This window comes from Coffea eugenioides, chromosome 9, assembly GCF_003713205.1.
Source record: "Coffea eugenioides isolate CCC68of chromosome 9, Ceug_1.0, whole genome shotgun sequence".
NCBI classification, from domain to species: domain Eukaryota; kingdom Viridiplantae; phylum Streptophyta; class Magnoliopsida; order Gentianales; family Rubiaceae; genus Coffea; species Coffea eugenioides.
Genome location: NC_040043.1, coordinates 40,055,600 through 40,067,941, shown reverse-complemented (window position 1 = coordinate 40,067,941; position 12,342 = coordinate 40,055,600). Strand labels below are relative to the sequence as shown.

The following is a 12,342-nucleotide window of genomic DNA, read 5'->3' as shown; positions in this document are numbered from 1 at the left end:
ATTTGATGCTGAGGGCATCTAGTGCACAGTTTATTGAACCTTTTCCAGTAATCATATAAAGGCTCCCTGGGATACTGTTTGATACTGCATATCTCTTTTCTTAGACTTGCAGCTCGGGATGCAAGGAAGAATTTTTTTAAAAATTTCTTCTTTAACTAGGCTCATGTTGTGATACTACTTGCGGGTAGGTAGTATAGTCAGTCTTTCGCTGCATCCTTGAGAGAGAAAAGGAAGGTTCTAAGTTTAATTTGCTCTTTAGTAACCCCAAAAGATTTCATGCTAGAACATACTACTTCAAACTCTTGGATGTGTTTATTGGGATTTTTACCAGAGTAAGGGGTGAATTAACCCTGATTTTAGATCGAAGGAAGTGTTCTCCGCCAGAGTTGGGAATGTAATGTACAAAGATTGGTGGGTCAACTCCAGGATAACCAACTCCCTTAGTGTTTGGTTATTAGTCATGCTAATTTCGTCTTCTACTGACTCGTCTGCAGTAGATGACTGCCCTTATTTTCGTTCCTTGGTCTCTTACCTTCGCCTACGCGCTACCTTCTCAATCTCAGGGTTGTATATCAATTCACCTGTCAAGAAGAACGGGGCATAAATTAGCAAAAATATCAAAAATAATCTGAACTCAAAAAGAGAAATAATTCCAGCACCAGTCCTCGGCAACGACGCCAAAAATTGATAGATACCAAGCATGTGCAATAATAATAAAAACCTAACTATCACCAAAAGCAATCAATAATCAATTCAAGTATTGGAGCAGACACTCTAGATGTGCAATGAATTACTTGATTCACTCTGGTTCCGAAAAGTTTGCTTAATCCGATATATCAGAATTAATTAACTGACAAAATTTACTAACTAGTAGACAGTGACAGGTAGGATCGTCTCCTCAAGGATCTAGGAAAAGTTCGTTCCTTTTGAGTCAAGATAAACGGGGGATTTTAGAATTAAATGCTAATGAATTGCCAACTAAATAAATTAAATGCGAAAAATAATTAATTAAGAGAAATAATCGAAGAAACTCTAGCCAAGAATACACTTCAGACATCGTTCATGCAACTGATCATCGATTCAAATATAATTCCAACATTTATTAATAGATTGATTATAGTTGTCATACATGCGATAAACAACCAACCTTTTCTTATTTTTTTGATAGTTAAAGTACGACTATTAACTATTTCTCTAACCAGGAAATAACCCTAGGTATGATCGTAGGATTTAATTTCTAGATTGCATTAAGAATTAGAAAAATCTAACCCTAACTAATAAACATGCTACGAGAGTTTGTTTAAATTAGATCGTATGTTTTCCTGACATAAATCCAATTATACTAGTTGCTACTGGGACGGAAGTAATTGAACAATTACAGATTCAACTACCCCAATTAGCAAATAACCTATGTGAATAATTAAATATTGTGCATCTATTTAATCATACACGATAACTATAACAATTAAAAGCAGAAAACATACAAATACCAATAAATGAAGGAAATAATTAAAATAATTTAGATCTCACAGTTATTGTTGAAGCAAACCTTCAGTTGTCTCCTTGACTAAAAATAAGAAATTAGTTCTCCATTAATGGAAAACAAGTCATGCAAAATAATTGAGAAAAGCTGTCAATTCTTGTCTCCCCAAAATCGGTCAATAGAGAAAGAAAAGAACAAGAAATATTGTTGCCTTCATTTGTCTCTAGCAAAAGCATAAAGAGAGTCTGATGTCTCTCCAATTCGGTCAAATAGGGGAAAAAAAGAATTAGAACAAGTCAATAATTGTGGCTTTTTTCGTTGGTTTCCTCCAAGTTTTGCCAAAAAGCCAGAAAAAGTCAAAGACCAAAGAAAGTACAATTTCTTCTTTGCGTTTCTAGCCACCAAAAAGGTTCCTAAAATCTCTCATTCTGCCTACTTTTTCTCCTAATTAATTGGTATCCAAATACCAATTACTTCCTAAATAACAATCCTATTACAATTCAACTTCTTCAACTTTTGCTTTCCTTTGGAGTGACCCCACTGATTTTTCAATTTGTAGCCAGCTACTTCACTCATTTTTTTGGTGCTTCCCACGTGCGAATAATCCCAAGAATCCGGTCTTGAAGGTTGGAGTTAGACTTGGGCACGCCTAACTATCAAGATGTCTTTTGAAATGTTGATTTTCAACACCTTTTCTTCACTACTTCATACAATTAACACCAAACACACAACCTGATAGAATCCACCAAATAGTGCGTATTTAGTCCAAACAACTATAAAATATCAGCGAAATAATCCACTAAAATGCACCCTATCACTTGTAGTTCTAACACCTGAAGGTGTAAAGCCAGTAGGTTAAATGGGTATTTGTGAGAAAATGAAATAAGAAACATGAAATTACGAGGTATAAAACAAGACTTGTAGCCCAAGAATTATCACAAAGGTCTGGATTTGATTATAATAAAACGTATTCACCTGTAGTGGATGTTATCACATTTAGATATCTTGTGAGTTTTGCAGTATATGAAAAGCTAGATATGCATCTAATGGATGTCGTTAATGCATATTTATATGAGAATCTTGAAAATGATATTTATATGAGAATTTTCGAAGAATTCAACATGCCTGAAACATGCAAATCAAATTCTAAAGATATTTATTCTATTAAATTACAAAGGTCTTTGTATGGGATCAAACAATCTGGACGTATGTGGTATAACCGCCTCAATAAATGTTTAACTAAAGAAGGTTATACCAATGATTCAATATATCCATGTATTTTTATCAAGAAAAATGGGTCAAATTTTGTGATAATTTCTGTATATGTTGATAATCTAAATCTAATTGAAACTCCTGAAGAGATTCAAAATAGTGTTGAATATTTGAAGAAGGAATTTGAGATAAAAAAAAATTTGAAAAAATAAAATTCTGCCTTGATTTACAAATTGAGCATTTGAAAAGTGAAATTTTTGTCCACTAAATTACTTATGCTCGGAAGGTATTAAAGCGATTTTATATGAATAAGACACATATATTAAGTACCCCAATGGTCGTCAAATCATTAGATCCTAATAAAGATCCACTACAAGAAAATTTCCCTATTATGGCATACTTGTTAGGGCATTATTAAGTAAATGCCTCAAATAAACACTTATTAAGGCATTAGGTAGTTTTTGCCATACTAACACTTATTAATTAAATAAAAAAAGATAATGTATAAGGGACAAATCTTATAAGAAAAAATGAAAATAAAAGAATATAAAGAAAATATTTGTAGAGGCATTTTAGAGATGTGCCTCAACAACTAATAGAAGGAAAAACAATCCCAAATTATCCATGAAAAGAAGCGGCAAATTGTTTCATGAGAAAACAGAAAAATGCTCCAAATTGGCGCCTAAGAGCACCGGCAAAATTGTCCCAATTCCCAAATCCCCAAATCCCAAATCCCAAATCACAAATGCCGGTCTTTCTCCCTCACTCTCCCTCTCGGTCCTCTACCAATCTACCATCTCCAAAACTTTCATTTTTCATTGACCCATCTCTTTCCCGCACTCACTCTCTCTCGGTCCTCTTCCCTCAAATTTTCCCAAAAATCTTTGCCGACTCTCACTAGCTCTCTATCCTCCCAATCTCTTTTCTTTTGATTTCTCAAATTCATGTTGATTATGGTGGATCCTAACTCAATCTCATGAAGTTGCTCCTGATTTTGTGGATTGCATGTTGTCTCGATTGAAGGATTGTAGGACTATCATCACTCACTCTATTGTGTTTGAAATTAGAGGTATGTTTATATACTCATTAATTCTAAAATTATTGATTTTGGGAATCTTCAATTGTTTATCTCAACTCATATCTTTTGATGATTACAAAACAATTGGATGTTTCTAATACCTTTTGTAGAGATCCTTTTCAGAAATGAACCAAACAGGTCTGTGGATTTAAAGTAGAAAAAGAAGATAAAAAAGAATGAAGTCTGCTGAGGATGATGTCGGACGCACAAAAGGAGAGTATCGGACGTCCGACATTCTTTGAGTATCTTCGGACGAATAAAGAACTCAGACTCGGACGTCCGAAGAAGACAAGCCAGGAGTTACTTGTTTACTGATCAGGATCGGACGCTCAACAACTGTGTATCGGACGTCCGACAAGTATTGCTGCTCTTCGGACGAATCACTCAGGATGCATCGGCCGTCCGAAGGAATTGAAGAAGAAAGTCCAAGAATGCATCCTACCCTCGGACGCATAAATACCAAGTATCGGACGTCCGACAGCACCAACGGCTAGTTGACTCTTCAGTTGCCTTCTACCCGTTGACAGCATTAATTGAAGAATTCTCTGGTCTCCTATAAATAGAACAAAGTCAACCACTTCAAGACAACTTTGTACAACAAGACTACATCAGATTGTGAGTGATTCAAGTGCTAGAATACTCAAAAGGAACATTTGTACTCTTTGTTTGTGCAATCTTCGTGTAGTTTTTCAAGTGTGACACAGCTTCTTCAATAGTGTAGCATAGTGAGGGTTTGCGAGTGTTTGTAAAACTTCCTTGCTTGACCAAGTGTGGTTTGGGGCAAGAAGGAAGTGATCCCTTCCTTGTACACAAAAGATTGGTTGCAAGTTTGTTCAACTTGAAGTAACTTGGTATATAAAGGTGGTGTTCAAACCTCAGTTGTGTTTGAAGCCTGGTTTGTTTCTTTACTTTCATTTACTGCTTTTCTACATAAACTATTCTTCTCTTCATCTCACGAATATCTGTGCTCTTGTGCTATCTCGTTCATTGGGAGGTATTTGAGAAAAGAAAGGTAATCTGTGAAAAAAGTGGACTATATCTTAGCAGTTCTTTGAAAGCCTAATTCACCCCCCCTCTTAGGTTGTCTTCGATCCTTACAATTGGTATCAGAGCTTGGTCTCCTAGAGATTAAGCTCAAGCGGCTTGGAGTAAAGATGACAACCAGTCATGCTATGTTTGTTGAGGGGCAATCTGTTACTAGGCCTCCCATGTTTACTGGTTCCAATTATGTTAGTTGGAAAGAAAGAATGATTATCTTCTTGCAATCCATTGATATTGAGCTGTGGTTTATTGTGAATGAAGGACCGCATGATGCTAACTTTCTTGATGCAGAAACAGGGTTGTTGCGGCCAAAAACGAGAGCTGAGATGAATGCTCAAGATAGAACCAATCTCACATTGAATGCTAAAGCCATGAATGTTCTTTATAGTGCCTTAGACTCAAATGAGTCAATTAGAGTAAAAGGGTGCAAATCTGCCAAAGAAATGTGGGATAAGCTAAGAGAAATTCATGAGGGTAGTGACAACGTAAGAGAACAGAAAAAGTCCATTCTGGTCACCAAGTATGAATCTTTTAAGATGGAGCCTCATGAAAACATCGACAAAATGTATTGTAGATTTAATGATCTGATCAAGGATTTAGAGGTACTTGAGAAGGAGTACTCTCTAGGTGAAAAGAACAGAAAAATTCTGAATGCTCTATCAAAGGATTGGGAAAGCAAAGTGACTGCCATAGAGGAAGCCAAGGATCTAAATTCTTTATCCATTGAATCTCTGATTAACTCTCTAACCTCTTATGAACTGAAACTTAAAACTAAGTTGCAGGAAGAAGAAGATACAAAAGGAAGGAAGAGTATTGCTCTGAAAGCCTCACAAGATGAAGATGAAACAGCCTCACTGGATGAAAATGACTTGGAAGGTGATGACAGTGATATTGCACTCATCACAAGAGGATTCAAAAAATTTCTCAATAAGAGAAGATTCAGGAAAGGCGGATCCAGCAATTCCTTCCAGAATCAGACTAATGACTTCAGAAATAGAGGGAAACTAGAGTTCAACAAGAAGCAAAACGACAAATGTTTTGAATGTGGCCAATCTGGACATTATGCAAATGAGTGTCCAATGAAGAAAAAGAAGGAAAACAAGATTGAACGAAAACCAAAGTTCAACAATTTTCAAATTACCTGGAATGATTGCAACTCAGAAGGCGAAGTTGAAGAAGAAGAGGAATCTGCTCAAGTGGCTTTCATGGCTATTGGCGATGAAGAGTGGATGCTCAAGACATATGACTGGTGATGCATCACAATTCATTAAACTCAAGCAAAAAGCAAGTGGAAAGGTAACGTTTGGAGATGATAACAAAGCCAAGACTGTTGGTATTGGCGATGTTGGTAAGAATGATCAAACTTTTATCCACAATGTTCTTCTTGTTGACAATTTGAGCTACAATCTGTTAAGTGTTAGCCAATTGTGTGATAGGAATCTGTTTGTATTGTTCAAAAAGCTTGAATGTCTCATATTTGACTCAAAGTTCAACATTGTTTTCAAAGGAAAAAGAGTTAATGATGTCTATGTAGTTTTTCTTGAAAAAATTGATTCCTCATATCTCAAATGTCTCAAAGTAGCAAATGAGGACCCATGGTTGTGGCATAGAAGGTTGTGTCACTTCAATATGGATTTGCTGAAAGAAATTTCTAAAAAGGAACTTGTTAGAGGTCTTCCAAAAATTAGATTTGAAAAAGACAGAATTTGTGATGCTTGCCAATTTGGAAAACAAGTCAAGGTTTCTTTTAAACCTAAGAAATGTGTTTCTACTTCAAAACCACTTGAACTTCTGCACCTTGATCTGTTTGGTCCTACACAGACTGCAAGCCTTGGTGGTAAGAGATACTGTTTTGTGATTGTTGATGACTATTCCAGATATACTTGGGTGATATTCCTTGCTCATAAAGATGATGCCTTTAAGAATTTTACCTCATTATTTGCTAAAGTACAAAATCTGCTTGGCTTGAAAATTGTCAGAATTAGAAGTGATAATGGGACAGAATTCAAGTTCTGTGATTTTCCAGAATTTTGTGATCATAATGGTATTACTCTTGAATTCTCTATTGCTAGAGTCCCTCAACAAAATGGAGTTGTAGAAAGAAAAAATAGAACTCTCCAAGAGGCTGCTAGAACCATGCTTAGTGAATGCAATTTACCAAAATATTTTTGGGCTGAAGCCATAAACACAGCCTGTTATACCATGAATAGAGTTCTTCTAAGACCAATTTTGAACAAAACTTCCTATGAGCTCATGAATGACAAAAATCCTGTTGTCGGTTATTTCAAAGTATTTGGTTGTAAATGTTTCATTTTGAATATCAAGGAACATCTTGGAAAGTTTGACAAGAAATCTGATGAGGGAATTTTCTTGGGATATTGTGAAAACAAAAGAGGTTTCAGAGTTTATAATCGTAGAACATTGATTATAGAGGAGGCTATACACATTACTTTTGATGAATCTAATGGTGACATCTCTATGAGTTGTGGTGAAGATGATGACACAGGTGTTCAAGAAGAACTGAAGAAGCTAGCAATCAATGATCATGACTCTGCCTCACCAGAAACTGACTCAAAGGATACTGATGCTCAGGTCAGTCCAGCTGAAGAAGTAAATAATAGAGATACCACTACTACTAATGATCTTCCAAGAGCCTGGAAATTTGCTCATAATCATCCCAGGGAACTTATAATTGGTGATCCTTCTGAAAAGGTCAGGACTCGTTCCTCTAGTCACCTGGTAGACAATCTTGCTTTTGTATCACATATTGAACCCAAAAATGTTGCTGATGCATTGAATGATGAGCACTGGATTTTAGCTATGGAAGAAGAGTTAATCCAATTTGAAAGAAACAAAGTTTGGACCCTGGTTGCCAGACCACAAGGCCATCCTATCATTGGCACTAAATGGGTTTTTAGAAACAAAATGAATGATAAAGGGGAGATTGTTAGAAATAAGGCTAGACTGGTGGCTAAGGGATACACTCAAGAAGAGGGAATAGACTTTGATGAGTCTTTTGCACCAGTAGCCAGGCTGGAATCCATAAGAATGTTTTTAGCATTTGCATGTTTCAAGAATTTCAAATTATTTCAAATGGATGTTAAGAGTGCCTTCTTAAATGGATTTATAGATCAAGAAGTCTATGTTGACCAACCTCCTGGTTTTGAAAATGAATCTTATCCAGATCACGTGTTTAAACTATCAAAAGCTTTATATGGATTAAAGCAAGCTCCTAGAGCATGGTATGAACGTTTGAGTGGATTTTTGATTGAAAATGGTTTTAAAAGAGGCATTGTAGACACTACACTTTTTACAAAACAAAGCTCACGAGATCTTTTGATTGTGCAAATATATGTGGATGATATCATATTTGGTGCTACTAATGAAAAATTGTGCAAGGACTTTTCCATCATCATGCAAAAAAGAATTTGAAATGAGCATGATGGGAGAACTGAACTTCTTCCTTGGACTCCAAGTGATTCAAACCCAAGATGGAACATTTATAAATCAAACAAAATACACCAAGGAGTTGCTGAAAAGATTCGGAATGGAGGATTCAAAGCCTGTTGGGACACCTATGTGCACATCTACCAAACTTGACAAGGATGAAGAAGGTACAAAAGTTGAGGAGAAGAAGTACAGAGGTATGATTGGAAGTTTACTTTATTTAACTGCTAGTAGGCCTGACATCATGTTTGCTGTGTGTTTATGTGCTCGTTTTCAATCCTGTCCAAAGGAATCACACTTGAATGCGGTAAAAAGAATCTTAAGATATCTTAAAGGAACCTTAAATTATGGCTTGTGGTATCCAAAATGTCATGAACTTCCTTTGTGTGGATTCTCTGATGCTGACTTTGGTGGCTGTAAAATAGATAGAAAAAGTACTACTGGCATATGCAACTTTCTTGGAAATTGCTTGGTCTCTTGGTTTAGTAAAAAACAAAATGCTATCTCACTGTCCACTACTGAAGCTGAATATGTTGCTGCTGGTGCTTGCTGTGCTCAATTGCTATGGATGAAAAACACATTGAATGATTTCGGTTTAGTATATGAATGCATACCCATGTACTGTGACAACACTAGTGCAATCAATCTAACAAAAAATCCCATTCAACATTCTAGGACTAAGCACATTGATATAAAGTATCATTTCATTCGCGATCTTGTTTCAAAGGGGGTAATCCGTGTTGAGTTTGTTTGTTCTAAAGAACAGATCGCTGATATCCTCACAAAAGCTCTTCCGTTAGATCAATTTGTGTCCTTGAGGACAAAATTGGGTGTTTCAGAAAAAATGCTCTAAGTCTTATTTCTAGTCAATCTTTATCGGACGTCCGATAAATTGGAACGGACGTCCGACAGTGTTCTTCATCCAAGTTCCAGAAAAACCCTGGTTCGGACGGTTGTGTCAGACGCATCATTTCGTTCGGACGTCCGACACTCAAAAAATGTGTCCTATAAGGCAGTTACCCATTCTTCTCAATTCATTTTCCTCCATAAGTCTCGGACGCGACCTTTCAGTTTCTCTAAAATTTGAAATTCAAATTCCTCCCTCCTCAAACCAAGTTCCGAGAAATTGACTCAACCAACTCTATTACACCTCTCCTGCTCATTAACCACTCATAAAAAGCACTCCTAACACCCAACTACCCCAAAATTCCCAATTTACTCACGGAACCCTAACTTCATATAACCTTCTCTTTGCGGCATTTTAGTGCACTCTTGTTGGCTTTTACTGTTTTTTCCTCTATACACAACGTTCTGCATCAAAAATCATATCCACATTGCATCATGGTTAGAATTAGGGGAGGATCTACTAGTGCCGGACGGTCTTTTAGGCTTAGGGATGAAGACATTGAAGTTGTTGATCCACCTCCTGTGACACCTAAAAAGAAGAAAGTGACCCGTGGTGGCAAAGTGAAGCAGACTGCTCGAAGAAAATTGGTTACTCCAACTGCTGAATCATCTGATGAACAAACGGAAGGCAGATCTCTGAAGGGAACATTGCTGGTGGAAATGAGGAACCAGAGCAGGCTACCCAAGGTGATGAAACTGTCCTAAGGTCTTCTAGTAAAAGAAAAAGGACTGCAAAGGGGAAGAGAACTCCCCAATCCAAGGAAAAGTAATCTGCTGATCCCTCTGTTGATCAGCAGAATGAAGAAAACACTACTGAGAATCAGCCAACACCTGAACCCTCCATCAGGAAGTCTCCAAGGACAAGGACTGAGACTCAAAATGTTGGTGCATCTGTCACCCAAACCTCAAAAAGGACACGTTCTGGGAAGAATCCAGTATCTCAGCCTGAACCTGAACCTGTTCCTCTACCAAAGTTCATCGATGATGAAGCCAGAGATAGATTTGAGCTAGTCTCTCAAAAAGGGTTCATCACCCAAAGGCTCATCATTCCCTTTGAATTTCGTAAGCTTGATCTTGAACCTGTCATCAAACTATTTGAATTCCAGAAATGGACTCATCTTCTGACCATTCCTAATGTTTTTTATCCTGACATGCTTTATCAATTCTTTGCTAATCTTAGAAAGGGTAGATCACACACTGAACTCATCTCTAGGGTCAACTCTGTAGACATCATGTTAACTCCTGACATTGTGAATTCTATTCTGAAAACTAGTATTGAAACTGGTTTCAAAGGAAAAATTGCCAATTTCTTTTCGTATGAGGAATTTCCTTCTGCCTATCATCATTTTTACAATGCTAAACTCATGACCTATTTTCAAACCACATTCAATACTCCTGCTGAGGCAAGACTGGATGATCTTAGTCCTCAGAACTTGATCATCTTCACCATCATTTCAAATCTGTTAGTGCCAACTGATGGCCACAGAACAGATGCAAACAAAATGGAACTCTATCTGTTCTACTGCTTTGTTGAAAAAATTCGCATTGACTTTGGATTTGTAATGTGCAAGTTTTTGCTCAAAATTAGCACTGACAGCCGTAGGAAGCTCTCTTATGGCAGATTTCTGACCCCTATCTTTGCCTATTTTGAAATTCCTTTCTCTGGAAAATCTCCCAAAGACAGTGCTTCATCCGTCTTCTCAAAAGCTTATTTTGAACGAAAGAACTTAAAATTTTTTGAAGGCCATTGGTGCTATAAGGAAACTGTTGCTGAGTCTAGAAGGAAGAATTTTCATGAAACCCCTGTCACTCCTAGGACTCCTCGTGATCAGTCAGACCTTGTCTCTCCTTTCACCATTCATCCTAGGAAGTCTGCTAGCAGATCCTTTGCATCCAATTCTGAAGTCATTTCCTTGCTTGAAGACCTCAAGCAGCATGTCTTGCTTGTTGAAGAAGGTCTCATGATGACCATGACCTCTGACCAAAAATCCTCCTTCATTGAAAAAAGAAACCTTCTTGTCCCTCCAATACCTGAGAGCAATGTAAATGAGCCAAGAACTGAGCCCACAGGACCAACTACTGGTGCTGAGACTACACGAGCTTCTAGTTCTCAACCCAAGGATAAAGGCAAGGCTCCAGCAACTGAGGAATCAGATGAAGATGGTGATGAAGAAACTGAAGAAGAAGAGGATCCTGCACAGTATCGTCTGGCAAGGAGAAGGCCTGGATCATCTAAAATCACCATCTAGGCACTACTAAGTCATTGCACCTTTATCTAGGACTATAGTTTATCTTTTGCATTGCACTTTTGTATTAAGTGCTGGACACATGGTCTGTACAACTGGATATTTTCTTTACTGCTTATGAATGTTATAACTAAGTATTTTGTTATGAATGTTTTTTCTTGGGTGATATAATTGGTTATGTGTTTGTGCAATCTGCTGGTTGAATGAATGTTTCTGATTGATATCTGCTCAATGATTGATTCCAAACTGTGATGTACATTGTAAATGATATTGTTTCTAATGAGATGCATTGCTGGTACCAAAACTGCTTTCGAAATCTTGTGATGACAAAAAGGGGGAGAATTGGAATTGGATTTGGTTTAACACTGATGGTATAGAGTAACTAGTTAGGGGAGTCAGTCTCAGGGGGAGTTAAGTTGGATCAGCACTGATGATGTGGATTGCGTTTCTTTCCTGTATACTACTCATGCACTTCGTTAGGGGGAGCTATTATATTTTGCTCTATCCAATTGTTTTGTCATCATCAAAAAGGGGGAGATTGTTTATCTCAACTCATATCTTTTGATGATTACAAAACAATTGGATGTTTCTAATACCTTTTGTAGAGATCCTTTTCAGAAATGAACCAAACAGGTCTGTGGATTTAAAGTAGAAAAAGAAGATAAAAAAGAATGAAGTCTGCTGAGGATGATGTCGGACGCACAAAAGGAGAGTATCGGACGTCCGACATTCTTTGAGTATCTTCGGACGAATAAAGAACTCAGACTCGGACGTCCGAAGAAGACAAGCCAGGAGTTACTTGTTTACTGATCAGGATCGGACGCTCAACAACTGTGTATCGGACGTCCGACAAGTATTGCTGCTCTTCGGACGAATCACTCAGGATGCATCGGCCGTCCGAAGGAATTGAAGAAGAAAGTCCAAGAATG

The 12,342-nt window shown here is 37.2% G+C and overlaps 1 non-coding gene across 1 annotated transcript; it reads left to right on the top strand.

The window, feature by feature from the left end:
• Positions 1 to 107, top strand: LOC113748486. The gene has a single exon (XR_003464343.1). It is a non-coding gene; the product is annotated as a small nucleolar RNA R71 (small nucleolar RNA).
• The last annotated feature ends 12,235 nt before the right edge of the window (positions 108 to 12,342 follow it).